Source organism: Stenella coeruleoalba (genome assembly GCF_951394435.1).
Source record: "Stenella coeruleoalba genome assembly, contig: scaffold_203, whole genome shotgun sequence".
NCBI classification, from domain to species: Eukaryota; Metazoa; Chordata; class Mammalia; order Artiodactyla; family Delphinidae; genus Stenella; species Stenella coeruleoalba.
In genome coordinates, this window is record NW_027646114.1 from 34,030 (window position 1) to 60,611 (window position 26,582).

At 43.5% G+C, this 26,582-nt stretch overlaps 1 long non-coding RNA gene across 1 annotated transcript in view; it reads right to left on the bottom strand.

Moving 5' to 3' along the window:
- Window positions 1-18,079: 18,079 nt before the first annotated feature.
- LOC307181325 overlaps window positions 18,080-26,582 on the bottom strand; it is a 112,209-nt gene continuing 103,706 nt past the window's right edge. The window contains exons 2-3 of the long non-coding RNA XR_013826450.1: window positions 19,656-19,741; window positions 18,080-18,161 (exon numbers count right to left, since the gene is read on the bottom strand). This is a non-coding gene — a long non-coding RNA (uncharacterized lncRNA). The remainder of the gene's footprint in view (window positions 18,162-19,655; window positions 19,742-26,582) is intronic.

The window sequence follows — 26,582 nt, forward strand, 5'->3', positions numbered from 1 at the left end:
CATATTAGGGCCTGAAGCCATTCTGCGGTGTTGCGGCCAGCACAAAAGAAAGTGAGTTGAAGAAAAGAGCTCAGGGGCACTGTAATTCACAAACCTGCAGAGTTATAAATGACAGCTATCGTCCAAAAATAGACTGAAGTAAGGTTGCCAAGAGGACTTGAAAGCGGGGCAGAATTGCAGGAAACCGATTTCAGGAGGTAGACTGGAATTGCATTGAAAGCATAGGAAAAGAGGCAGAACGTCCACAATGATGCACTTGGCCAAAAAGGGCATATGCGTTTTTTCCTGAATATATTCAGGAAAAAACGCATACGCCCTTTTTGGCCAACCAAGCAAGCTTGCAAAGGAAATCTGCACTACAATGAAGTCTCACTTCCCCCCGGTCAAAAGGGCCATCTGAAAAAAGTGTAAAATCCAGAAAGGCAGGACAGGCCATGGAGAACTGGGAGCCTTGTTATGCTGATGGGCGGGATGTAAATTGCCAACAGACACTCGGTAGAAGAGTATGGTGTTTCCTGAAACATCTAAAAAACAAAGCAACAGAGCCTAGGGCACTGCCACTTATGGTCCTATAGCTTAGGGAAATTAAAATCAAAAAGACACAGCCACCCCAAAGTTTGGGACGCCTCAGTTTACAAGAACCTCGTTTACAGTACAAGTTCAACATCGCAGAAAGTGAAAAATGGATAAAGAAGTTGTGGTATTTACTTACAAAGCAATATCACACAGCAATGAAATCTGTGTCATCAGGCCATTAGCAGCACAATGAGTGGATTCAGGTATGATGATTCTAACTGAAATAAGTCACACAGAAAAAGAAACATCATAAGATATCAGTAATACACGGAATATAAACTTGGCTACACAGGAACTGAATTACAGAACAGAACAGGGTCTCAAATTTAGAAAACCAACTTATGTTTGCTTAAGGGGAAAGGTGAGTTGGGGTGCTGCATAAAACCAGAGATTGAAATGAGCACAGATAAAATTCCTTTAGCCAAATATGGAATAGACAAGAGCTACTCCTTGCTCAACGAAATGGACACAACACCGCATATTAAACGCCTAAGAATGTACCTGACTAGTAAGTATCGTAAAACCTATGGATTGCTATGTCTCCAAAAGAGAATCAAGCATGTGTACAGGGGCATAAACGTAGCAGTGATAGGATTGGAGAGGTTCGGTGAGCAAATGAAGACCCTTTGAAGTCATATTGCATGGTACCCATTACACGGGTCTCAACTCTCCAGGTTTAAGGTATTCTTCCTTCAGCTAAAACATGCATGTGGAACCCAAGTATGATCAACCATGTGAACGGGAGACGTGTTCAAATATGTCTCAGTTTTCCTCCCCTGGTACTCGGCTGTAACATTCCAGACGCTTTACTAACACTCTCCCCATTTGGAGAGTCAGCGCCTTTAACCTCCTGTTTGGCCCAGTTTGCAATTTCTGCGGAAGATGAACAGGAATAGCGAGAACCAATGAGAGACTAGCTGGAGGTGTCTGGACGGGCAAATTTAACTCTCATTTCCTACCAGGAAGAGGAATTAACCAAAGGCTCAGCGTGCCGTGCCGGAACCAGATTAGGGCCTGAAGCCATCCTGCGGTGTTGCGGCCAGCTCACAAGAAAGCGAGTTGAAGAAAGGAGCTCAGGGGCACTGTAATTCACAAACCTGCAGAGTTATAAATGACAGCTATCGTCCAAAAATAGACTGAAGTAAGGCTGCCAAGAGGACTTGAAAGTGGGGCAGAATTGCAGGAAACCAATTTCAGGAGGTAGACTGGAATTGCATTGAAAGCATAGGAAAAGAGGCAGAACGTCCACAATGATGCACTTGGCCAAAAAGGGCGTATGCGTTTTTTCCTGAATATATTCAGGAAAAAACGCATACGCCCTTTTTGGCCAACCAAGCAAGCTTGCAAAGGAAATCTGCACTACAATGAAGTCTCACTTCCCCCGGGTCAAAAGGGCCATCTGAAAAAAGTGTAAAATCCAGAAAGGCAGGACAGGCCATGGAGAACTGGGAGCCTTGTTATGCTGATGGGCGGGATGTAAATTGCCAAGAACCACTTGGGAGAAGTGTATGGTGTTTCCTGAAACATCTAAAAAACAAAGCAACAGAACCTAGGGCACTTCCACTTATGGTCCTATAGCTTAGGGAAATTAAAATGAAAAAGACACAGCCACCCCAAAGTTTGGAACGACTCTGTTTACAAGAACCTCGTTTACAGTACAAGTTCAACATCGCAGAAAGTGAAAAATGGATAAAGAAGTTGTGGTATTTACTTACAAAGCAATATCACTCAGCAATGAAATCTGTGTCATCAGGCCCTTAGAAGCACAATGAGTGGATTCAGGTATGATGATTCTAACTGAAATAAGTCACACAGAAAAAGAAACATCATAAGATATCAGTAATACACGGAATGTAAACTTGGCTACACAGGAACTGAATTACAGTACAGAACAGGGTCTCAAATTTAGAAAACCAACTTATGCTTGCTTAAGGGTAAAGGTGAGTTGTGGTTCTGCATAAAACCAGAGATTGAAATGAGCACAGATAAAGTTCCTTAAGTCAAATATGGAATAGACAAGAGCTACTCCTTGCTCAACGAAATGGACTCAACACCGCATATTAAACGCCTAAGAATGTACCTTACTAGTAAGTATCGTAAAACCTATGGATTGCTATGTCTCCAAAAGAGAATCAAGCATATGTACAGGGGCATAAACGCAGCAGTGATAGGATTGGAGAGGTTCGGTGAGCAAATGAAGACCCTTTGAAGTCATATTGCATGGTACCCATTACACGGGTCTCAACGCTCCAGGTTTAAGGTATTCTTCCTTCAGCTAAAACATGCATGTGGAACCCAAGTATGATCAACCATGTGAACGGGAGACTTGTTCAAATATGTCTCAGTTTTCCTCCCCTGGTACTCGGGTGCAACATTCCAGACGCTTTACTAACACTCTCCCCACTTGGAGAGTCAGCGCCTTTAACCTCCTGTTTGGCCCAGTTTGCAATTTCTGCGGAAGATGAACAGGAATAGCGAGAACCAATGAGAGACTAGCTGGAGGTGTCTGGACGGGCAAATTTAACTCTCATTTCCCACCAGGAAGAGGAAATAACCAAAGGCTCAGCATGCCGTGCCGGAACCAGATTAAGGCCTGAAGCCATCCTGCGGTGTTGCGGCCAGCTCACAAGAAAGCAAGTTGAAGAAAGGAGCTCAGGGGCACTGTAATTCACAAACCTGCAGAGTTATAAATGACAGCTATCGTCCAAAAATAGACTGAAGTAAGGCTGCCAAGAGGACTTGAAAGCGGGGCAGAATTGCAGGAAACCGATTTCAGGAGGTAGACTGGAATTGCATTGAAAGCATAGGAAAAGAGGCAGAACGTCCACAATGATGCACTTGGCCAAAAAGGGCGTATGCGTTTTTTCCTGAATATATTCAGGAAAAAACGCATACGCCCTTTTTGGCCAACCAAGCAAGCTTGCAAAGGAAATCTGCACTACAAGGAAGTCTCACTTCCCCCCAGTCAAAAGGGCCATCTGAAAAAAGTGTAAAATCCAGAAAGGCAGGACAGGCCATGGAGAACTGGGAGCCTTGTTATGCTGATGGGCGGGATGTAAATTGCCAACAACCACTCGGGAGAAGTGTATGGTGTTTCCTGAAACATCTAAAAAACAAAGCAACAGAACCTAGGGCACTTCCACTTATGGTCCTATAGCTTAGGGAAATTAAAATCAAAAAGACACAGCCACCCCAATGTTTGGAACGGCTCTGTTGACAAGAACCTCGTTTACAGTACAAGTTCAACATCGCAGAAAGTGAAAAATGGATAAAGAAGTTGTGGTATTTACTTACAAAGCAATATCACTCAGCAATGAAATCTGTGTCATCAGGCCCTTAGCAGCACAATGAGTGGATTCAGGTATGATGATTCTAACTGAAATAAGTCACACAGAAAAAGAAACATCATAAGATATCAGTAATACACGGAATGTAAACTTGGCTACACAGGAACTGAATTACAGAACAGAACAGGGTCTCAAATTTAGAAAACCAACTTATTCTTGCTTAAGGGTAAAGGTGAGTTGGGGTGCTGCATAAAACCAGAGATTGAAATGAGCACAGATAAAGTTCCTTAAGCCAAATATGGAATAGACAAGAGCTACTCCTTGCTCAACGAAATGGACTCAACACCGCATATTAAACGCCTAAGAATGTACCTGACTAGTTAGTATCTTAAAACCTATGGATTGCTATGTCTCCGAAAGAGAACCAAGCATGTGTACAGGGGCATAAACGTAGCAGTGATAGGATTGGAGAGGTTCGGTGAGCAAATGAAGACCCTTTGAAGTCATATTGCATGGTACCCATTACACGGGTCTCAACTCTCCAGGTTTAAGGTATTCTTCCTTCAGCTAAAACATGCATGTGGAACCCAAGTATGATCAACCATGTGAACGGGAGACGTGTTCAAATATGTCTCAGTTTTCGTACCCTGGTACTCGGGTGCAACATTGCAGACGCTTTACTAACACTCTCCCCATTTGGAGAGTCTGCGCCTTTAACCTCCTGTTTGGCCCAGTTTGCAATTTCTGCAGAAGATGAATAGGAACAGCGAGAACCAATGGAGACTAGCTGGAGGTGTCTGGACGGGCAAATTTAACTCTCATTTCCCACCAGGAAGAGGAATTAACCAAAGGCTCAGCGTGCCGTGCCGGAACCAGATTAGGGCCTGAAGCCATCCTGCGGTGTTGCGGCCAGCTCACAAGAAAGCGAGTTGAAGAAAGGAGCTCAGGGGCACTGTAATTCACAAACCTGCAGAGTTATAAATGACAGCTATCGTCCAAAAATAGACTGAAGTAAGGCTGCCAAGAGGACTTGAAAGTGGGGCAGAATTGCAGGAAACCAATTTCAGGAGGTAGACTGGAATTGCATTGAAAGCATAGGAAAAGAGGCAGAACGTCCACAATGATGCACTTGGCCAAAAAGGGCGTATGCGTTTTTTCCTGAATATATTCAGGAAAAAACGCATACGCCCTTTTTGGCCAACCAAGCAAGCTTGCAAAGGAAATCTGCACTACAATGAAGTCTCACTTCCCCCGGGTAAAAAGGGCCATCTGAAAAAAGTGTAAAATCCAGAAAGGCAGGACAGGCCATGGAGAACTGGAAGCCTTGTTATGCTGATGGGCGGGATGTAAATTGCCAACAACCACTCGGGAGAAGTGTATGGTGTTTCCTGAAACATCTAAAAAACAAAGCAACAGAACCTAAGGCACTTCCACTTATGGTCCTATAGCTTAGGGAAATTAAAATCAAAAAGACACAGCCACTCCAAAGTTTGGAACGGCTCTGTTTACAAGAACCTCGTTTACAGTACAAGTTCAACATCGCAGAAAGTGAAAAATGGATAAAGAAGTTGTGGTATTTACTTACAAAGCAATATCACTCAGCAATGAAATCTGTGTCATCAGGCCCTTAGCAGCACAATGAGTGGATTCAGGTAGGATGATTCTAACTGAAATAAGTCACACAGAAAAAGAAACATCATAAGATATCAGTAATACACGGAATGTAAACTTGGCTACACAGGAACTGAATTACAGAACAGAACAGGGTCTCAAATTTAGAAAACCAACTTATGCTTGCTTAAGGGGAAAGGTGAGTTGTGGTGCTGCATAAAACCAGAGATTGAAATGAGCACAGATAAAGTTCCTTAAGTCAAATATGGAATAGACAAGAGCTACTCCTTGCTCAACGAAATGGACTCAACACCCCATATTAAACGCCTAAGAATGTACCTGACTAGTACGTATCGTAAAACTTATGGATTGCTATGTCTCCAAAAGAGAATCAAGCATGTGTACAGGGGCATAAACGTAGCAGTGATAGGATTGGAGAGGTTCGGTGAGCAAATGAAGACCCTTTGAAGTCATATTGCATGGTACCCATTACACGGGTCTCAACGCTCCAGGTTTAAGGTATTCTTCATTCAGCTAAAACATGCATGTGGAACCCAAGTATGATCAACCATGTGAACGGGAGACGTGTTCAAATATGTCTCAGTTTTCCTCCCCTGGTACTCGGGTGCAACATTCCAGACGCTTTACTAACACTCTCCCCACTTGGAGAGTCAGCGACTTTAACCTCCTGTTTGGCCCAGTTTGCAATTTCTGCGGAAGATGAACAGGAATAGCGAGAACCAATGGAGACTAGCTGGAGGTGTCTGGACGGGCAAATTTAACTCTCATTTCCTACCAGGAAGAGGAATTAACCAAAGGCTCAGCGTGCCGTGCCGGAACCAGATTAGAGCCTGAAGACATCCTGCGGTGTTGCGGCCAGCTCACAAGAAAGCGAGTTGAAGAAAGGAGCTCAGGGGCACTGTAATTCACAAACCTGCAGAGTTATAAATGACAGCTATCGTCCAAAAATAGACTGAAGTAAGGCTGCCAAGAGGACTTGAAAGTGGGGCAGAATTGCAGGAAACCGATTTCAGGAGGTAGACGGGAATTGCATTGAAAGCATAGGAAAAGAGGCAGAACGTCCACAATGATGCACTTGGCCAAAAAGGGCGTATGCGTTTTTTCCTGAATATATTCAGGAAAAAACGCATACGCCCTTTTTGGCCAACCAAGCAAGCTTGCAAAGGAAATCTGCACTACAATGAAGTCTCACTTCCCCCGGGTAAAAAGGGCCATCTGAAAAAAGTGTAAAATCCAGAAAGGCAGGACAGGCCATGGGGAACTGGAAGCCTTGTTATGCTGATGGGCGGGATGTAAATTGCCAACAACCACTCGGGAGAAGTGTATGGTGTTTCCTGAAACATCTAAAAAACAAAGCAACAGAACCTAGGGCACTTCCACTTATGGTCCTATAGCTTAGGGAAATTAAAATCAAAAAGACACAGCCACCCCAAAGTTTGGAACGGCTCTGTTGACAAGAACCTCGTTTACAGTACAAGTTCAACATCGCAGAAAGTGAAAAATGGATAAAGAAGTTGTGGTATTTACTTACAAAGCAATATCACTCAGCAATGAAATCTGTGTCATCAGGCCCTTAGCAGCACAATGAGTGGATTCAGGTATGATGATTCTAACTGAAATAAGTCACACAGAAAAAGAAACATCATAAGATATCAGTAATACACGGAATGTAAACTTGGCTACACAGGAACTGAATTACAGAACAGAACAGGGTCTCAAATTTAGAAAACCAACTTATGCTTGCTTAAGGGTAAAGGTGAGTTGTGGTGCTGCATAAAACCAGAGATTGAAATGAGCACAGATAAAGTTCCTTAAGTCAAATATGGAATAGACAAGAGCTACTCCTTGCTCAACGAAATGGACTCAACACCGCATATTAAACGCCTAAGAATGTACCTGACTAGTAAGTATCGTAAAACTTATGGATTGCTATGTCTCCAAAAGAGAATCAAGCATGTGTACAGGGGCATAAACGTAGCAGTGATAGGATTGGAGAGGTTCGGTGAGCAAATGAAGACCCTTTGAAGTCATATTTCATGGTACCCATTACACGGGTCTCAACGCTCCAGGTTTAAGGTATTCTTCATTCAGCTAAAACATGCATGTGTAACCCAAGTATGATCAACCATGTGAACGGGAGACGTGTTCAAATATGTCTCAGTTTTCCTCCCCTGGTACTCGGGTGCAACATTCCAGACGCTTTACTAACACTCTCCCCACTTGGAGAGTCAGCGACTTTAACCTCCTGTTTGGCCCAGTTTGCAATTTCTGCGGAAGATGAACAGGAATAGCGAGCCAATGGAGACTAGCTGGAGGTGTCTGGACGGGCAAATTTAACTCTCATTTCCTACCAGGAAGAGGAATTAACCAAAGGCTCAGCGTGCCGTGCCGGAACCAGATTAGGGCCTGAAGCCATCCTGCGGTGTTGCGGCCAGGTCACAAGAAAGCGAGTTGAAGAAAGGAGCTCAGGGGCACTGTAATTCACAAACCTGCAGAGTTATAAATGACAGCTATCGTCCAAAAATAGACTGAAGTAAGGCTGCCAAGAGGACTTGAAAGTGGGGCAGAATTGCAGGAAACCGATTTCAGGAGGTAGACTGGAATTGCATTGAAAGCATAGGAAAAGAGGCAGAACGTCCACAATGATGCACTTGGCCAAAAAGGGCGTATGCGTTTTCTCCTGAATATATTCAGGAAAAAACGCATACGCCCTTTTTGGCCAACCAAGCAAGCTTGCAAAGGAAATCTGCACTACAATGAAGTCTCACTTCCCCCCGGTCAAAAGGGCCATCTGAAAAAAGTGTAAAATCCAGAAAGGCAGGACAGGCCATGGAGAACTGGAAGCCTTGTTATGCTTATGCGCGGGATGTAAATTGCCAACAACCACTCGGGAGAAGTGTATGGTGTTTCCTGAAACATCTAAAAAACAAAGCAACAGAACCTAGGGCACTTCCACTTATGGTCCTATAGCTTAGGGAAATTAAAATCAAAAAGACACAGCCACCCCAAAGTTTGGAACGGCTCTGTTTACAAGAACCTCGTTTACAGTACAAGTTCAACATCGCAGAAAGTGAAAAATGGATAAAGAAGTTGTGGTATTTACTTACAAAGCAATATCACTCAGCAATGAAATCTGTGTCATCAGGCCCTTAGCAGCACAATGAGTGGATTCAGGTATGATGATTCTAACTGAAATAAGTCACACAGAAAAAGAAACATCATAAGATATCAGTAATACACGGAATGTAAACTTGGCTACACAGAAACTGAATTACAGAACAGAACAGGGTCTCAAATTTAGAAAACCAACTTATGCTTGCTTAAGGGTAAAGGTGAGTTGTGGTGCTGCATAAAACCAGAGATTGAAATGAGCACAGATAAAGTTCCTTAAGTCAAATATAGAATAGACAAGAGCTACTCCTTGCTCAACGAAATGGACTCAACACCGCATATTAAACGCCTAAGAATGTACCTGACTAGTAAGTATCTTAAAACCTATGGATTGCTATGTCTCCGAAAGAGAATCAAGCATGTGTACAGGGGCATAAACGTAGCAGTGATAGGATTGGAGAGGTTCGGTGAGCAAATGAAGACCCTTTGAAGTCATATTGCATGGTACCCATTACACGGGTCTCAACGCTCCAGGTTTAAGGTATTCTTCATTCAGCTAAAACATGCATGTGGAACCCAAGTATGATCAACCATGTGAACGGGAGACGTGTTCAAATATGTCTCAGTTTTCCTCCCCTGGTACTCGGGTGCAACATTCCAGACGCTTTACTAACACTCTCCCCACTTGGAGAGTCAGCGACTTTAACCTCCTGTTTGGCCCAGTTTGCAATTTCTGCGGAAGATGAACAGGAATAGCGAGAACCAATGGAGACTAGCTGGAGGTGTCTGGACGGGCAAATTTAACTCTCATTTCCTACCAGGAAGAGGAATTAACCAAAGGCTCAGCGTGCCATGTCAGAACCAGATTAGGGCCTGAAGCCATCCTGCGGTGTTGCGGCCAGGTCACAAGAAAGCGAGTTGAAGAAAGGAGCTCAGGGGCACTGTAATTCACAAACCTGCAGAGTTATAAATGACAGCTATCGTCCAAAAATAGACTGAAGTAAGGCTGCCAAGAGGACTTGAAAGCGGGGCAGAATTGCAGGAAACCGATTTCAGGAGGTAGACTGGAATTGCATTGAAAGCATAGGAAAAGAGGCAGAACGTCCACAATGATGCACTTGGCCAAAAAGGGCGTATGCGTTTTTTCCTGAATATATTCAGGAAAAAACGCATACGCCCTTTTTGGCCAACCAAGCAAGCTTGCAAAGGAAATCTGCACTACAATGAAGTCTCACTTCCCCCCGGTCAAAAGGGCCATCTGAAAAATGTGTAAAATCCAGAAAGGCAGGACAGGCCATGGAGAACTGGGAGCCTTGTTATGCTGATGGGCGGGATGTAAATTGCCAACAGACACTCGGGAGAAGTGTATGGTGTTTCCTGAAACATCTAAAAAACAAAGCAACAGAGCCTAGGGCACTGCCACTTATGGTCCTATAGCTTAGGGAAATTAAAATCAAAAAGATACAGCCACCCCAAGTTTGGGACGCCTCTGTTTACAAGAACCTCGTTTACAGTACAATTTCAACATCGCAGAAAGTGAAAAATGGATAAAGAAGTTGTGGTATTTACTTACAAAGCAATATCACTCAGCAATGAAATCTATGTCATCAGGCCCTTAGCAGCACAATGAGTGGATTCAGGTATGATGATTCTAACTGAAATAAGTCACACAGAAAAAGAAACATCATAAGATATCAGTAATATATGGAATGTAAACTTGGCTACACAGGAACTGAATTACAGAACAGAACAGGATCTCAAATTTAGAAAACCAACTTATGCTTGCTTAAGGGTAAAGGTGAGTTGGGGTGCTGCATAAAACCAGAGATTGAAATGAGCACAGATAAAGTTCCTTAAGCCAAATATGGAATAGACAAGAGCTACTCCTTGCTCAACGAAATCGACTCAACACCGCATATTAAACGCCTAATAATGTACCTGACTAGTAAGTATCTTAAAACCTATAGATTGCTATGTCTCCGAAAGAGAATCAAGCATGGGTACAGGGGCAAAAACGCAACAGTGATAGGATTGGAGAGGTTCGGTGAGCAAATGAAGACCCTTTGAAGTCATATTGCATGGTACCCATTCCACGGGTTTCAACTACCCAGGTTTTAGGTATTCTTCCTTCAGCTAAAACATGCATGTGGAACCCAGAGTATGATCAACCATGTGATCGGGAGACGTGTTCAAATATGTCTCAGTTTTCCTCCCCTGGTACTCGGGTGCAACATTCCAGACGCTTTACTAACACTCTCCCCACTTGGAGAGTCAGCGCCTTTAACCTCCTGTTTGGCACAGTTTGCAATTTCTGCCGAAGTTGAACAGGAATAGCGAGAACCAATGAGAGGCTAGCTGGAGGTGTCTGGACGGGCAAATTTAACTCTCATTTCCCACCAGGAAGAGGAAATAACCAAAGGCTCAGCGTGCCGTACCGGAACCAATTTAGGGCCTGAAGCCATCCTGCGGTGTTGCGGCCAGCTCAAAAGAAAGCGAGTTGAAGAAAGGAGCTCAGGGGCACTGTAATTCACAAACCTGCAGAGTTATAAATGACAGCTATCGTCCAAAAATAGACTGAAGTAAGGCTGCCAAGAGGACTTGAAAGCGGGGCAGAATTGCAGGAAACCGATTTCAGGAGGTAGACTGGAATTGCATTGAAAGCATAGGAAAAGAGGCAGAACGTCCACAATGATGCACTTGGCCAAAAAGGGCGTATGCGTTTTTTCCTGAATATATTCAGGAAAAAACGCATACGCCCTTTTTGGCCAACCAAGCAAGCTTGCAAAGGAAATCTGCACTACAATGAAGTCTCACTTCCCCCCGGTCAAAAGGGCCATCTGAAAAAAGTGTAAAATCCAGAAAGTCAGGACAGGCCATGGAGAACTGGGAGCATTGTTATGCTGATGGGCGGGATGTAAATTGCCAAGAACCACTTGGGAGAAGTGTATGGTGTTTCCTGAAACATCTAAAAAACAAAGCAACAGAACCTAGGGCACTTCCACTTATGGTCCTATAGCTTAGGGAAATTAAAATCAAAAAGACACAGCCACCCCAAAGTTTGGAACGGCTCTGTTTACAAGAAACTCATTTATAGTACAAGTTCAACATCGCAGAAAGTGAACAATGGATAAAGAAGTTGTGGTATTTACTTACAAAGCAACATCACTCAGCAATGAAATCTGTGTCACAAGGCCCTTAGCAGCACAATGAGTGGATTCAGGTATGATGATTCTAACTGAAATAAGTCACACAGAAAAAGAAACATCATAAGATATCAGTAATACACGGAATGTAAACTTGGCTACACAGGAACTGAATTACAGAACAGAACAGGGTCTCAAATTTAGAAAACCAACTTATGCTTGCTTAAGGGGAAAGGTGAGTTGGGGTGCTGCATAAAATCAGAGATTGAAATGAGCACAGATAAAGTTCCTTAAGCCAAATATGGAATAGACAAGAGCTACTCCTTGCTCAACGAAATGGACTCAACACCGCATATTAAACGCCTAAGAATGTACCTGACTAGTAAGTATCTTAAAACCTATAGATTGCTATGTCTCCGAAAGAGAATCAAGCATGTGTACAGGGGCAAAAACGCAGCAGTGATAGGATTGGAGAGGTTCGGTGAGCAAATGAAGACCCTTTGAAATCATATTGCATGGTACCCATTCCACGGGTTTCAACTACCCAGGTTTTAGGTATTCTTCCTTCAGCTAAAACATGCATGTGGAACCCAGAGTATGATCAACCATGTGATCGGGAGACGTGTTCAAATATGTCTCAGTTTTCGTCCCCTGGTACTCGGGTGCAACATTCCAGACGCTTTACTAACACTCTCCCCACTTGGAGAGCCAGCGCCTTTAACCTCCTGTTTGGCCCAGTTTGCAATTTCTGCGGAAGATGAACAGGAATACCGAGAACCAATGAGAGACTAGCTGGAGGTGTCTGGACAGGCAAATTTAACTCTCATTTCCCACCAGGAAGAGGAAATAACCAAAGGCTCAGCGTGCCGTGCCGGAACCAGATTAGGGCCTGAAGCCATCCTGCGGTTTTGCGGCCAGCTCAAAAGAAAGCGAGTTGAGGAAAGGAGCTCAGGGGCACTGTAATTCACAAACCTGCAGAGTTATAAATGACAGCTATCGTCCAAAAATAGACTGAAGTAAGGCTGCCAAGAGGACTTGAAAGCGGGGCAGAATTGCAGGAAACCGATTTCAGGAGGTAGACTGGAATTGCATTGAAAGCATAGGAAAAGAGGCAGAACGTCCACAATGATGCACTTGGCCAAAAAGGGCGTATGCGTTTTTTCCTGAATATATTCAGGAAAAAACGCATACGCCCTTTTTGGCCAACCAAGCAAGCTTGCAAAGGAAATCTGCACTACAATGAAGTCTCACTTCCCCCCGGTCAAAAGGGCCATCTGAAAAAAGTGTAAAATCCAGAAAGGCAGGACAGGCCATGGAGAACTGGGAGCCTTGTTTTGCTGATGGGCGGGATGTAAATTGCCAACAGACACTCCGTAGAAGTGTATGGTGTTTCCTGAAACATCTAAAAAACAAAGCAACAGAGCCTAGGGCTCTTCCACTTATGGTCGTATAGTTTACGGAAATTAAAATCAAAAAGACACAGCCACCCCAAAGTTTGGGACGCCTCTGTTTACAAGAACCTCGTTTACAGTACAAGTTCAACATCGCAGAATGTGAAAAATGGATAAAGAAGTTGTGGTATTTACTTACAAAGAAATATCACTCAGCAATGAAATCTATGTCATCAGGCCCTTAGCAGCACAATGAGTGGATTCAGGTATGATGATTCTAACTGAAATAAGTCACACAGAAAAAGAAACATCATAAGATATCAGTAATACACGGAATGTAAACTTGGCTACACAGGAACTGAATTACAGAACAGAACAGGGTCTCAAATTTAGAAAACCAACTTATGCTTGCTTAAGGGTAAAGGTGAGTTGGGGTGCTGCATAAAACCAGAGATTGAAATGAGCACAGATAAAGTTCCTTAAGTCAAATATGGAATAGACAAGAGCTACTCCTTGCTCAACGAAATGGACTCAACACCCCATATTAAACGCCTAAGAATGTACCTGACTAGTAAGTATCTTAAAACCTATGGATTGCTATGTCTCCAAAAGGGAATCAAGCGTGTGTACAGGGGCATAAACGCAGGAGTGATAGGATTGGAGAGGTTCGGTGAGCAAATGAAGACCCTTTGAAGTCATATTGCATGGTACCCATTCCACGGGTCTCAACTCTGCAGTTTTCAGGTATTCTTCCTCCAGCTAAAACATGCATGTGGAACCCAGAGTATGATCAACTGTGTGAACGGGAGACGTGTTCAAATATGTCTCAGTTTTCCTCCCCTGGTACTCGGGTGCAACTTTCCAGATGCTTTATTAACACTCTCCCCACTTGGAGAGTCAGCACCTTTAACCTCCTGTTTGGCCCAGTTTGCAATTTCTGCGGAAGATGAACAGGAATAGGGAGAACCAATGGGACACTAGATGGAGGTGTCTGGACGGGCAAATTTAACTCTCATTTCCCACCAGGAAGAGGAATTAACCAAAGGCTCAGTGTGCCGTGCCGGTACCAGATTAGGGCCTCAAGCAATCCTGCAGTGTGGCGGCCAGGTCACAAGAAAGTGAGTTGAAGAAAGGAGCTCAGGGGCACTGTAATTCACAAACCTGCAGAGTTATAAATGACAGCTATCGTCCAAAAATAGACTGAAGTAAGGCTGCCAAGAGGACTTGAAAGCGGGGCAGAATTGCAGGAAACCGATTTCAGGAGGTAGACTGGAATTGCATTGAAAGCATAGGAAAAGAGGCAGAACGTCCATAATGATGCACTTGCCCAAAAAGGGCGTATGCGTTTTTTCCTGAATATATTCAGGAAAAAACGCATACGCCCTTTTTGGCCAAACAAGCAAACTTGCAAAGGAAATCTGCACTACAATGAAGTCTCACTTCCCCCCGGTCAAAAGGGCCATCTGAAAAAAGTGTAAAATCCAGAAAGGCAGGACAGGCCATGGACAACTGGGAGACTTGTTATGCTGATGGGCGGGATGTAAATTGCCAACAGACACTCCGGAGAAGTGTATGGTGTTTCCTGAAACATCTAAAAAACAAAGCAACAGAGCCTAGGGCACTTCCACTTATGGTCCTATAGCTTAGGGAAATTAAAATCAAAAAGACACAGCCACCCCAAAGTTTGGGACGCCTCTGTTTACAAGAACCTCGTTTACCGTACAAGTTCAATATCACAGAAAGTGAAAAATGGATAAAGAACTTGTGGTACTTACGTACAATGCAGTATCACTCAGCAATGAAATCTATGTCATCAGGCCCGTGGCAGCATAATGAGTGGATTCAGGTACGATGATGCTAACTGAAATAAGTCACACAGAAAAAGAAACATCATAAGATATCAGTAATACACGGAATGGAAACTTGGCTACACAGGAACTGAATTACAGAACAGAACAGGTTCTCAAATTTAGAAAGCCAACTTATGCTTGCTTAAGGGGAAAGGTGAGTTGGGGTGCTGCATAAAACCAGAGATTGAAATGAGCACAGATAAAGTTCCTTAAGTCAAATATGGAATAGACAAGAGCTACTCCTTGCTCAACGAAATGGACTCGACACCCCATATTAAACGCCTAAGAATGTACCTGACTAGTAAGTATCTTAAAACCTATGGATTGCTATGTCTCCAAAAGAGAATCAAGCGTGTGTACAGGGACATAAACGCAGCAGTGATAGGATTGGAGAGGTTCGGTGAGCAAATGAAGACCCTTTGAAGTCATATTGCATGGTACCCATTCCACGGGTCTCAACTCTGCAGGTTTCAGGTATTGTTCCTTCAGCTAAAACATGCATGTGGAACCCAGAGTATGATCAACCGTGTGAACGGGAGACGTGTTCAAATATGTCTCAGTTTTCTTCCCCTGGTACTCGGGTGCAACATTCCAGATGCTTTACTAACACTCTCCCCACTTGGAGAGTCAGCGCCTTAAACCTCCTGTTTGGCCCAGTTTGCAATTTCTGCGGAAGATGAACAGGAATAGTGAGAACCAAAGAGAGACTAGCTGGAGGTGTCTGGACGGGCAAATTTAACTCTCATTTCCCACCAGGAAGTGGAAATAACCAAAGGCTCAGCGTGCCGTACCGGAACCAGATTAGGGCCTGAAGCCATCCTGCGGTGTTGCGGCCAGCTCACAAGAAAGCGAGTTGAAGAAAGGAGCTCAGGGGCACTGTAATTCACAAACCTGCAGAGTTATAAATGACAGCTATCGTCCAAAAATATACTGAAGTAAGGCTGCCAAGAGGACTTGAAAGCAGGGCAGAATTGCAGGAAACCGATTTCAGGAGGTAGACTGGAATTGCATTGAAAGCATAGGAAAAGAGGCAGAACGTCCACAATGATGCACTTGGCCAAAAAGGGCGTATGCGTTTTTTCCTGAATATATTCAGGAAAAAACGCATACGCACTTTTTGGCCAACCAAGCAAACTTGCAAAGGAAATCTGCACTACAATGAAGTCTCACTTCCCCCCGGTCAAAAGGGCCTTCTGAAAAAAGTGTAAAATCCAGAAAGGCAGGACAGGCCATGGAGAACTGGGACCTTGTTATGCTGATGGGCGGGATGTAAATTGCCAACAGACACTCAGGAGAAGTGTATGGTGTTTCCTGAAACATCGAAAAAACAAAACAACAGAGTCTAGGGCACTTCCACTTATGGTCCTATAGCTTAGGGAAATTAAAATCAAAAAGACACAGCCACCCCAAAGTTTGGAACGGCTCTGTTTACAAGAACCTCGTTTACAGTACAAGTTCAACATCGCAGAAAGTGAAAAATGGATAAAGAAGTTGTGGTATTTACTTACAAAGCAATATCACTCAGCAATGAAATCTGTGTCATCAGGCCCTTAGCAGCACAATGAGTGGATTCAGGTATGATGATTCTAACTGAAATAAGTCACACAGAAAAAGAAACATCATAAGATATCAGTAATACACGGAATGTAAACTTGGCTACACAGGAACTGAATTACAGAACAGAACAGGGTCTCAAATTTAGAAAACCAACTTATGCTTGCTTAAGGGGAAAGGTGAGTTGGGGTGCTGCATAAAACCAGAGATTGAAATGAGCACAGATAAAGTTCCTTAAGCCAAATATGGAATACACAAGAGCTACTCCTTGCTCAACGAAATGGACTCAACACCGCATATTAAACGCCTAAGAATGTACCTGACTAGTAAGTATCTTAAAACCTAGGGATTGCTATGTCTCCGAAAGAGAATCAAGCATGTGTACAGGGGCATAAACGCAGCAGTGATAGAATTGGAGAGGTTCGGTGAGCAAATGAAGACCCTTTGAAGTCATATTGCATGGTGCCCATTCCACGAGTTTCAACTACCCAGGTTTTAGGTATTCTTCCTTCAGCTAAAACATGCATGTGGAACCCAGAGTATGATCAACCATGTGATCGGGAGATGTGTTCAAATATGTCTCAGTTTTCGTACCCTGGTACTCGGGTGCAACATTCCAGACGCTTTACTAACACTCTCCCCACTTGGAGAGTCAGTCCCTTTAACCTCCTGTTTGGCCCAGTTTGCAATTTCTGCGGAAGATGAACAGGAATAGTGAGAACCAATGAGAGACTAGCTGGAGGTGTCTGGACGGGCAAATTTAACTCTCATTTCCCACCAGGAAGAGGAATTAACCAAAGGCTCAGCGAGCCGTGCCGGAACCAGATTAGGGCCTGAAGCCATCCTGCGGTGTTGCGGCCAGCTCAAAAGAAAGCGAGTTGAAGAAAGGAGCTCAGGGGCACTGTAATTCACAAACCTGCAGAGTTATAAATGACAGCTATCGTCCAAAAATAGACTGAAGTAAGGCTGCCAAGAGGACTTGAAAGCGGGGCAGAATTGCAGGAAACCGATTTCAGGAGGTAGACTGGAATTGCATTGAAAGCATAGGAAAAGAGGCAGAACGTCCACAATGATGCACTTGGCCAAAAAGGGCGTATGCGTTTTTTCCTGAATATATTCAGGAAAAAACGCATACGCCCTTTTTGGCCAACCAAGCAAGCTTGCAAAGGAAATCTGCACTACAAAGAAGTCTCACTTCCCCCCGGTAAAAAAGGGCCATCTGAAAAAAGTGTAAAATCCAGAAAGGCAGGACAGGCCATGGAGAACTGGGAGCCTTGTTATTCTGAAGGGCGGGATGTAAATTGCCAAGAACCACTCGGGAGAAGTGTATGGTGTTAACTGAAACATCTAAAAAACAAAGCAACAGAGCCTAGGGCACTTCCACTTATGGTCTTATAGCTTAGGGAATTTAAAATCTAAAAGACACAGCCACCCCAAAGTTTGGAACGGCTCTGTTTACAAGAACCTCGTTTACAGTACAAGTTCAACATCGCAGAAATTGAAAAATGGATAAAGAAGTTGTGGTATTTACTTACAAAGCAATATCACTCAGCAATGAAATCTATGTCATCAGGCCCTTAGCAGCACAATGAGTGGATTCAGGTCTGATGATTCTAACTGAAATAAGTCACACAGAAAAAGAAACATCATAAGATATCACTAATACACGGAATGGAAACTTGGCTACACAGGAACTGAATTACAGAACAGAACAGGGTCTCAAATTTAGAAAACCAACGTATTCTTGCTTAAAGGTAAAGGTGAGTTGGGGTGCTGCATAAAACCAGAGATTGAAATGAGCACAGATAAAGTTCCTTAAGTCAAATATGGAATAGACAAGAGCTACTCCTTGCTCAACGAAATGGACTCAACACCGCATATTAAACGCCTAAGAATGTACCTGACTAGTAAGTATCTTAAAACCTATGGATTTCTATGTCTCCGAAAGAGAATCAAGCATGTGTACAGGGGCATAAACGCAGCAGTGATAGGATTGGAGAGGTTCGGTGAGCAAATGAAGACCGTTTGAAGTCATATTGCATGCTACCCATTCCACGGGTTTCAACTACCCAGGTTTAAGGTATTCTTCCTTCAGCTAAAACATGCATGTGGAAACTAGAGTATGATCAACCATGTGATCGGGAGACGTGTTCAAATATGTCTCAGTTTTCGTACCCTGGTACTCGGGTGCAACATTCCAGACGCTTTACTAACACTCTCCCGACTTGGAGAGTCAGTCCCTTTAACCTCCTGTTTGGCCCAGTTTGCAATTTCTGCGGAAGATGAACAGGAATAGCGAGAACCAATGAGAGACTAGCTGGAGGTGTCTGGACGGGCAAATTTAACTCTCATTTCCCACCAGGAAGAGGAATTAACCAAAGGCTCAGCGTGCCGTGCCAGAACCAGATTAGGGCCTGAAGCCATCCTGCGGTGTTGCGGCCAGCTCAAAAGAAAGCGAGTTGAAGAAAGGAGCTCAGGGGCACTGTAATTCACAAACCTGCAGAGTTATAAATGACAGCTATCGTCCAAAAATAGACTGAAGTAAGGCTGCCAAGAGGACTTGAAAGCAGGGCAGAATTGCAGGAAACCGATTTCAGGAGGTAGACTGGAATTGCATTGAAAGCATAGGAAAAGAGGCAGAACGTCCACAATGATGCACTTGGCCAAAAAGGGCGTATGCGTTTTTTCCTGAATATATTCAGGAAAAAATGCATACGCCCTTTTTGGCCAACCAAGCAAGCTTGCAAAGGAAATCTGCACTACAAAGAAGTCTCACTTCCCCCTGGTCAAAAGGGCCATCTGAAAAATGTGTAAAATCCAGAAAGGCAGGACAGGCCATGGAGAACTGGGAGCTTTGTTATGCTGATGGGCGGGATGTAAATTGTCAACAGACACTCCTGAGAAGTGTATGGTGTTTCCTGAAACATCTAAAAAACAAAGCAACAGAGCCTAGGGCACTTCCACTTATGCTCCTATAGCTTAGGGAAATTAAAATCAAAAAGACACAACCACCCAAAAGTTTGGGACTCCTCTGTTTACAAGAACCTCGTTTACTGTAAAAGTTCAATATCGCAGAAAGTGAAAAATGGATAAAGAAGTTGTGGTACTTACGTACAATGCAGTATCACTCAGCAATGAAATCTTTGTCATCAGGCCCGTAGCAGATTAATGAGTGGATTCAGGTACGATGTTTCTAACTGAAATAAGTCACACAGAAAAAGAAACATCATAAGATATCACTAATACACGGAATGTAAACTTGGCTACACAGGAACTGAATTACAGAACAGAACAGGGTCTCAAATTTAGAAAACCAACTTATGCTTGCTTAAGGGGAAAGGTGAGTTGGGGTGCTGCATAAAACCAGAGATTGAAATGAGCACAGATAAAGTTCCTTAAGCCAAATATGGAATAGACAAGAGCTACTCCTTGCTCAACGAAATGGACTCAACACCGCATATTAAACGCCTAAGAATGTACCTGACTAGTAAGTATCTTAAAACCTATGGATTTCTATGTCTCCGAAAGAGAATCAAGCATGTGTACAGGGGCATAAACGCAGCAGTGATAGGATTGGAGAGGTTTGGTGAGCAAATGAAGACCCTTTGAAGTCATATTGCATGGTACCCATTCCACGGGTTTCAACTACCCAGGTTTAAGGTATTCTTCCTTCAGCTAAAACATGCATGTGGAACCTAGAGTATGATCAACCATGTGATCGGGAGACGTGTTCAAATATTTCTCAGTTTTCGTACCCTGGTACTCGGGTGCAACGTTCCAGACGCTTTACTAACACTCTCCCGACTTGGAGAGTCAGTCCCTTTAACCTCCTGTTTGGCCCAGTTTGCAATTTCTGCGGAAGATGAACAGGAATAGCGAGAACCAATGAGAGACTAGCTGGAGGTGTCTGGACGGGCAAATTTAACTCTCATTTCCCACCAGGAAGAGGAATTAACGAAAGGCTCAGCGTGCCGTGCCAGAACCAGATTAGGGCCTGAAGCCATCCTGCGGTGTTGCGGCCAGCTCACAAGAAAGCGAGTTGAAGAAAGGAGCTCAGGGGCACTGTAATTCACAAACCTGCAGAGTTATAAATGACAGCTATCGTCCAAAAATAGACTGAAGTAAGGCTGCCAAGAGGACTTGAAAGCGGGGCAGAATTGCAGGAAACCGATTTCAGGAGGTAGACTGGAATTGCATTGAAAGCATAGGAAAAGAGGCAGAACGTCCACAATGATGCACTTGGCCAAAAAGGGCGTATGCGTTTTTTCCTGAATATATTCAGGAAAAAACGCATACGCCCTTTTTGGCCAACCAAGCAAGCTTGCAAAGGAAATCTGCACTACAATGAAGTCTCACTTCCCCCCGGTCAAAAGGGCCATCTGAAAAAAGTGTAAAATCCAGAAAGGCAGGACAGGCCATGGAGAACTGGGAGCCTTGTTATTCTGAAGGGCGGGATGTAAATTGCCAACAGACACTCGGGAGAAGTGTATGGTGTTTCCTGAAACATCTAAAAAACAATGCAACAGAGCCTAGGACACTGCCACTTATGGTCCTATAGCTTAGGGAAATTAAAATCAAAAAGACACAGCCACCCCAAAGTTTGGGACGCCTCTGTTTACAAGAACCTCGTTTACAGTACAAGTTCAACATTGTAGAAAGTGAAAAATGGATAAAGAAGTTGTGGTATTTACTTACAAAGCAATATCACTCAGCAATGAAATCTGTGTCATCAGGCCCTTAGCAGCACAATGAGTGGATTCAGGTATGATGATTCTAACTGAAATAAGTCACACAGAAAAAGAAACATCATAAGATATCAGTAATACATGGAATGTAAACTTGGCTACACAGGAACTGAATTACAGAACAGAACAGGGTCTCAAACTTAGAAAACCAACTTATGCTTGCTTAAGGGTAAAGGTGAGTTGGGGTGCTGCATAAAACCAGAGATTGAAATGAGCACAGATAAAGTTCCTTAAGCCAAATATGGAATAGACAAGAGCTACTCCTTGCTCAACGAAATGGACTCAACACCCCATATTAAACGCCTAAGAATGTACCTGACTAGTAAGTATCTTAAAACCTATGGATTGCTATGTCTCCGAAAGAGAATCAAGCATGTGTGCAGGTGCATAAACGCAGCAGTGATAGGATTGGAGAGGTTCGGTGAGCAAATGAAGACCCTTTGAAGTCATATTGCATGGTACCCATTCCACGGGTTTCAACTACCCAGGTTTTAGGTATTCTTCCTTCAGCTAAAACATGCATGTGGAACCCAAGTATGATCAACCATGTGATCGGGAGACGTGTTCAAATATGTCTCAGTTTTCGTACCCTGGTACTCGGGTGCAACATTCCAGACGCTTTACTAACACTCTCCCCACTTGGAGAGTCAGTCCCTTTAACTTCCTGTTTGGCCCAGTTTGCAATTTCTGTGGAAGATGAACAGGAATAGCGAGAACCAATGAAAGACTAGCTGGAGGTGTCTGGATGGGCAAATATAACTCTCATTTCCCACCAGGAAGAGGAATTAACCAAAGGCTCAGCGTGCCGTGCCAGAACCAGATTAGGGCCTGAAGACATCCTGCGGTGTTGCGGCCAGGTCACAAGAAAGCGAGTTGAAGAAAGGAGCTCAGGGGCACTGTAATTCACAAACCTGCAGAGTTATAAATGACAGCTATCGTCCAAAAATAGACTGAAGTAAGGCTGCCAAGAGGACTTGAAAGCGGGGCAGAATTGCAGGAAACCGATTTCAGGAGGTAGAGTGGAATTGCATTGAAAGCATAGGAAAAGAGGCAGAACGTCCACAATGATGCACTTGGCCAAAAAGGGCGTATGCGTTTTTTCCTGAATATATTCAGGAAAAAACGCATACGCCCTTTTTGGCCAACCAAGCAAGCTTGCAAAGGAAATCTGCACTACAATGAAGTCTCACTTCCCCCCGGTCAAAAGGGCCATCTGATAAAAGTGTAAAATCCAGAAAGGCAGGACAGGCCATGGAGAACTGGGAGCCTTGTTATGCTGATGGGCGGGATGTAAATTGCCAAGAACCACTTGGGAGAAGTGTATGGTGTTTCCTGAAACAACTAAAAAACAAAGCAACAGAACCTAGGGCACTTCCACTTATGGTCCTATAGCTTAGGGAAATTAAAATGAAAAAGACACAGCCACCCCAAAGTTTGGAACGGCTCTGTTTACAAGAACCTCGTTTACAGTACAAGTTCAACATCGCAGAAAGTGAAAAATGCATAAAGAAGTTGTGGTATTTACTTACAAAGCAATATCACTCAGCAATGAAATCTGTGTCATCAGGCCCTTAGCAGCACAATGAGTGGATTCAGGTATGATGATTCTAACTGAAATAAGTCACACAGAAAAAGAAACATCATAAGATATCACTAATACACGGAATGTAAACTTGGCTACACAGGAACTGCATTCCAAAACAGAACAGGGTCTCAAATTTACAAAACCAACTTATGCTTGCTTAAGGGGAAAGGTGAGTTGGGGTGCTGCATAAAACCAGAGATTGAAATGAGCACAGATAAAGTTCCTTAAGCCAAATATGAAATAGACAAGAGCTACTCCTTGCTCAATGAAATGGACTCAAAACCCCATATTAAACGCCTAAGAATGTACCTGACAAGTAAGTATCTTAAAACCTATGGATTGCTATGTCTCCAAAAGAGAATCAAGCGTGTGTACAGGGACATAAACGCAGCAGTGATAGGATTGGAGAGGTTCGGTGAGCAAATGAAGACCCTTTGAAGTCATATTGCATGGTACCCATTACACGGGTCTCAACTCTCCAGGTTTAAGGTATTCTTCCTTCAGCTAAAACATGCATGTGGAACCCAGAGTATGATCAACCATGTGAACGGGAGACGTGTTCAAATATGTCTCAGTTTTCCTCCCCTGGTACTCGGGTGCAACATTCCAGACGCTTTACTAACACTCTCCCGACTTGGAGAGTCAGTCCCTTTAACCTCCTGTTTGGCCCAGTTTGCAATTTCTGTGGAAGATGAACAGGAATAGCGAGAACCAATGAAAGAATAGCTGGAGGTGTCTGGACGGGCAAATTTAACTCTCATTTCCCACCAGGAAGAGGAATTAACCAAAGGCTCAGCGTGCCGTGCCAGAACCAGATTAGGGCCTGAAGACATCCTGCGGTGTTGCGGCCAGGCCACAAGAAATCGAGTTGAAGAAAGGAGCTCAGGGGCACTGTAATTCACAAACCTGCAGAGTTATAAATGACAGCTATCGTCCAAAAATAGACTGAAGTAAGGCTGCCAAGAGGACTTGAAAGCGGGGCAGAATTGCAGGAAACCGATTTCAGGAGGTAGACTGGAATTGCATTGAAAGCATAGGAAAAGAGGCAGAACGTCCACAATGATGCACTTGGCCAAAAAGGGCGTATGCGTTTTTTCCTGAATATATTCAGGAAAAAACGCATACGCCCATTTTGGCCAACCAAGCAAACTTGCAAAGGAAATCTGCACTACAATGAAGTCTCACTTCCCCCCGGTCAAAAGGGCCATCTGAAAAAAGTGTAAAATCCAGAAAGGCAGGACAGGCCATGGAGAACTGGGAGCCTTGTTATGCTGATGGGCGGGATGTAAATTGCCAACAGACACTCAGGAGAAGTGTATGGTGTTTCCTGAAACATCTAAAAAACAAAGCAACAGAGCCGAGGGCACTTGCGCTTATGGTCCTATAGCTTAGGGAAATTAAAATCAAAAAGACACAGCCACCCCAAAGTTTGGGACGCCTCCGTTTACAAGAACCTCCTTTACCGTACAAGTTCAATATCACAGAAAGTGAAAAATGGATAAAGAACTTGTGGTACTTACGTACAATGCAGTATCACTCAGCAATGAAATCTATGTCATCAGGCCCGTAGCAGCATAATGAGTGGATTCAGGTACGATGATTCTAACTGAAATAAGTCACACAGAAAAAGAAACATCATAAGATATCACTAATACACGGAATGTAAACTTGGCTACACAGGAACTGCATTCCAAAACAGAACAGGGTCTCAAATTTAGAAAACCAACTTATGCTTGCTTAAGGGGAAAGGTGAGTTGGGGTGCTGCATAAAACCAGAGATTGAAATGAGCACAGATAAAGTTCCTTAAGCCAAATATGGAATACACAAGAGCTACTCCTTGCTCAACGAAATGGACACAAAACCCCATATTAAACGCCTAAGAATGCACCTGACTAGTAAGTATCTTAAAACCTATGGATTGCTATGTCTCCGAAAGAGAATCAAGCATGTGTACAGGGGCATAAACGCAGCAGTGATAGGATTGGAGAGGTTCGTGAGCAAATGAAGACCCTTTGAAGTCATATTGCATGGTACCCATTCCACGGGTTTCAACTACCCAGGTTTAAGGTATTCTTCCTTCATCTAAAACATGCATGTGGAACCTAGAGTATGATCAACCATGTGATCGGGAGACGTGTTCAAATATGTCTCAGTTTTCGTACCCTGGTACTCGGGTGCAACATTCCAGACGCTTTACTAACACTCTCCCCACTTGGAGAGTCAGTCCCTTTAACTTCCTGTTTGGCCCAGTTTGCAATTTCTGTGGAAGATGAACAGGAATAGCGAGAACCAATGAAAGACTAGCTGGAGGTGTCTGGATGGGCAAATATAACTCTCATTTCCCACCAGGAAGAGGAATTAACCAAAGGCTCAGCGTGCCGTGCCAGAACCAGATTAGGGCCTGAAGACATCCTGCGGTGTTGCGGCCAGGTCACAAGAAAGCGAGTTGAAGAAAGGAGCTCAGGGGCACTGTAATTCACAAACCTGCAGAGTTATAAATGACAGCTATCGTCCAAAAATAGACTGAAGTAAGGCTGCCAAGAGGACTTGAAAGCGGGGCAGAATTGCAGGAAACCGATTTCAGGAGGTAGAGTGGAATTGCATTGAAAGCATAGGAAAAGAGGCAGAACGTCCACAATGATGCACTTGGCCAAAAAGGGCGTATGCGTTTTTTCCTGAATATATTCAGGAAAAAACGCATACGCCCTTTTTGGCCAACCAAGCAAGCTTGCAAAGGAAATCTGCACTACAATGAAGTCTCACTTCCCCCCGGTCAAAAGGGCCATCTGAAAAAAGTGTAAAATCCAGAAAGGCAGGACAGGCCATGGAGAACTGGGAGCCTTGTTATGCTGATGGGCGGGATGTAAATTGCCAACAACCACTTGGGAGAAGTGTATGGTGTTTCCTGAAACAACTAAAAAACAAAGCAACAGAACCTAGGGCACTTCCACTTATGGTCCTATAGCTTAGGGAAATTAAAATCAAAAAGACACAGCCACCCCAAAGTTTGGAACGGCTCTGTTTACAAGAACCTCGTTTACAGTACAAGTTCAACATCGCAGAAAGTGAAAAATGCATAAAGAAGTTGTGGTATTTACTTACAAAGCAATATCACTCAGCAATGAAATCTGTGTCATCAGGCCCTTAGCAGCACAATGAGTGGATTCAGGTATGATGATTCTAACTGAAATAAGTCACACAGAAAAAGAAACATCATAAGATATCACTAATACACGGAATGTAAACTTGGCTACACAGGAACTGAATTACAGAACAGAACAGGGTCTCAAATTTAGAAAACTAACTTATGCTTGCTTAAGGGGAAAGGTGAGTTGGGGTGCTGCATAAAACCAGAGATTGAAATGAGCACAGATAAAGTTCCTTAAGCCAAATATGGAATAGACAAGAGCTACTCCTTGCTCAACGACATGGACTCAACACCCCATATTAAACGCCTAAGAATGTACCTGACTAGTAAGTATCTTAAAACCTATGGATTGCTATGTCTCCGAAAGAGAATCAAGCATGTGTACAGGGGCATAAACGCAGCAGTGATAGGATTGGAGAGGTTCGTGAGCCAATGAAGACCCTTTGAAGTCATATTGCATGGTACCCATTCCACGGGTTTCAACAACCCAGGTTTAAGGTATTCTTCCTTCAGCTAAAACATGCATGTGGAACCTAGAGTATGATCAACCATGTGATCG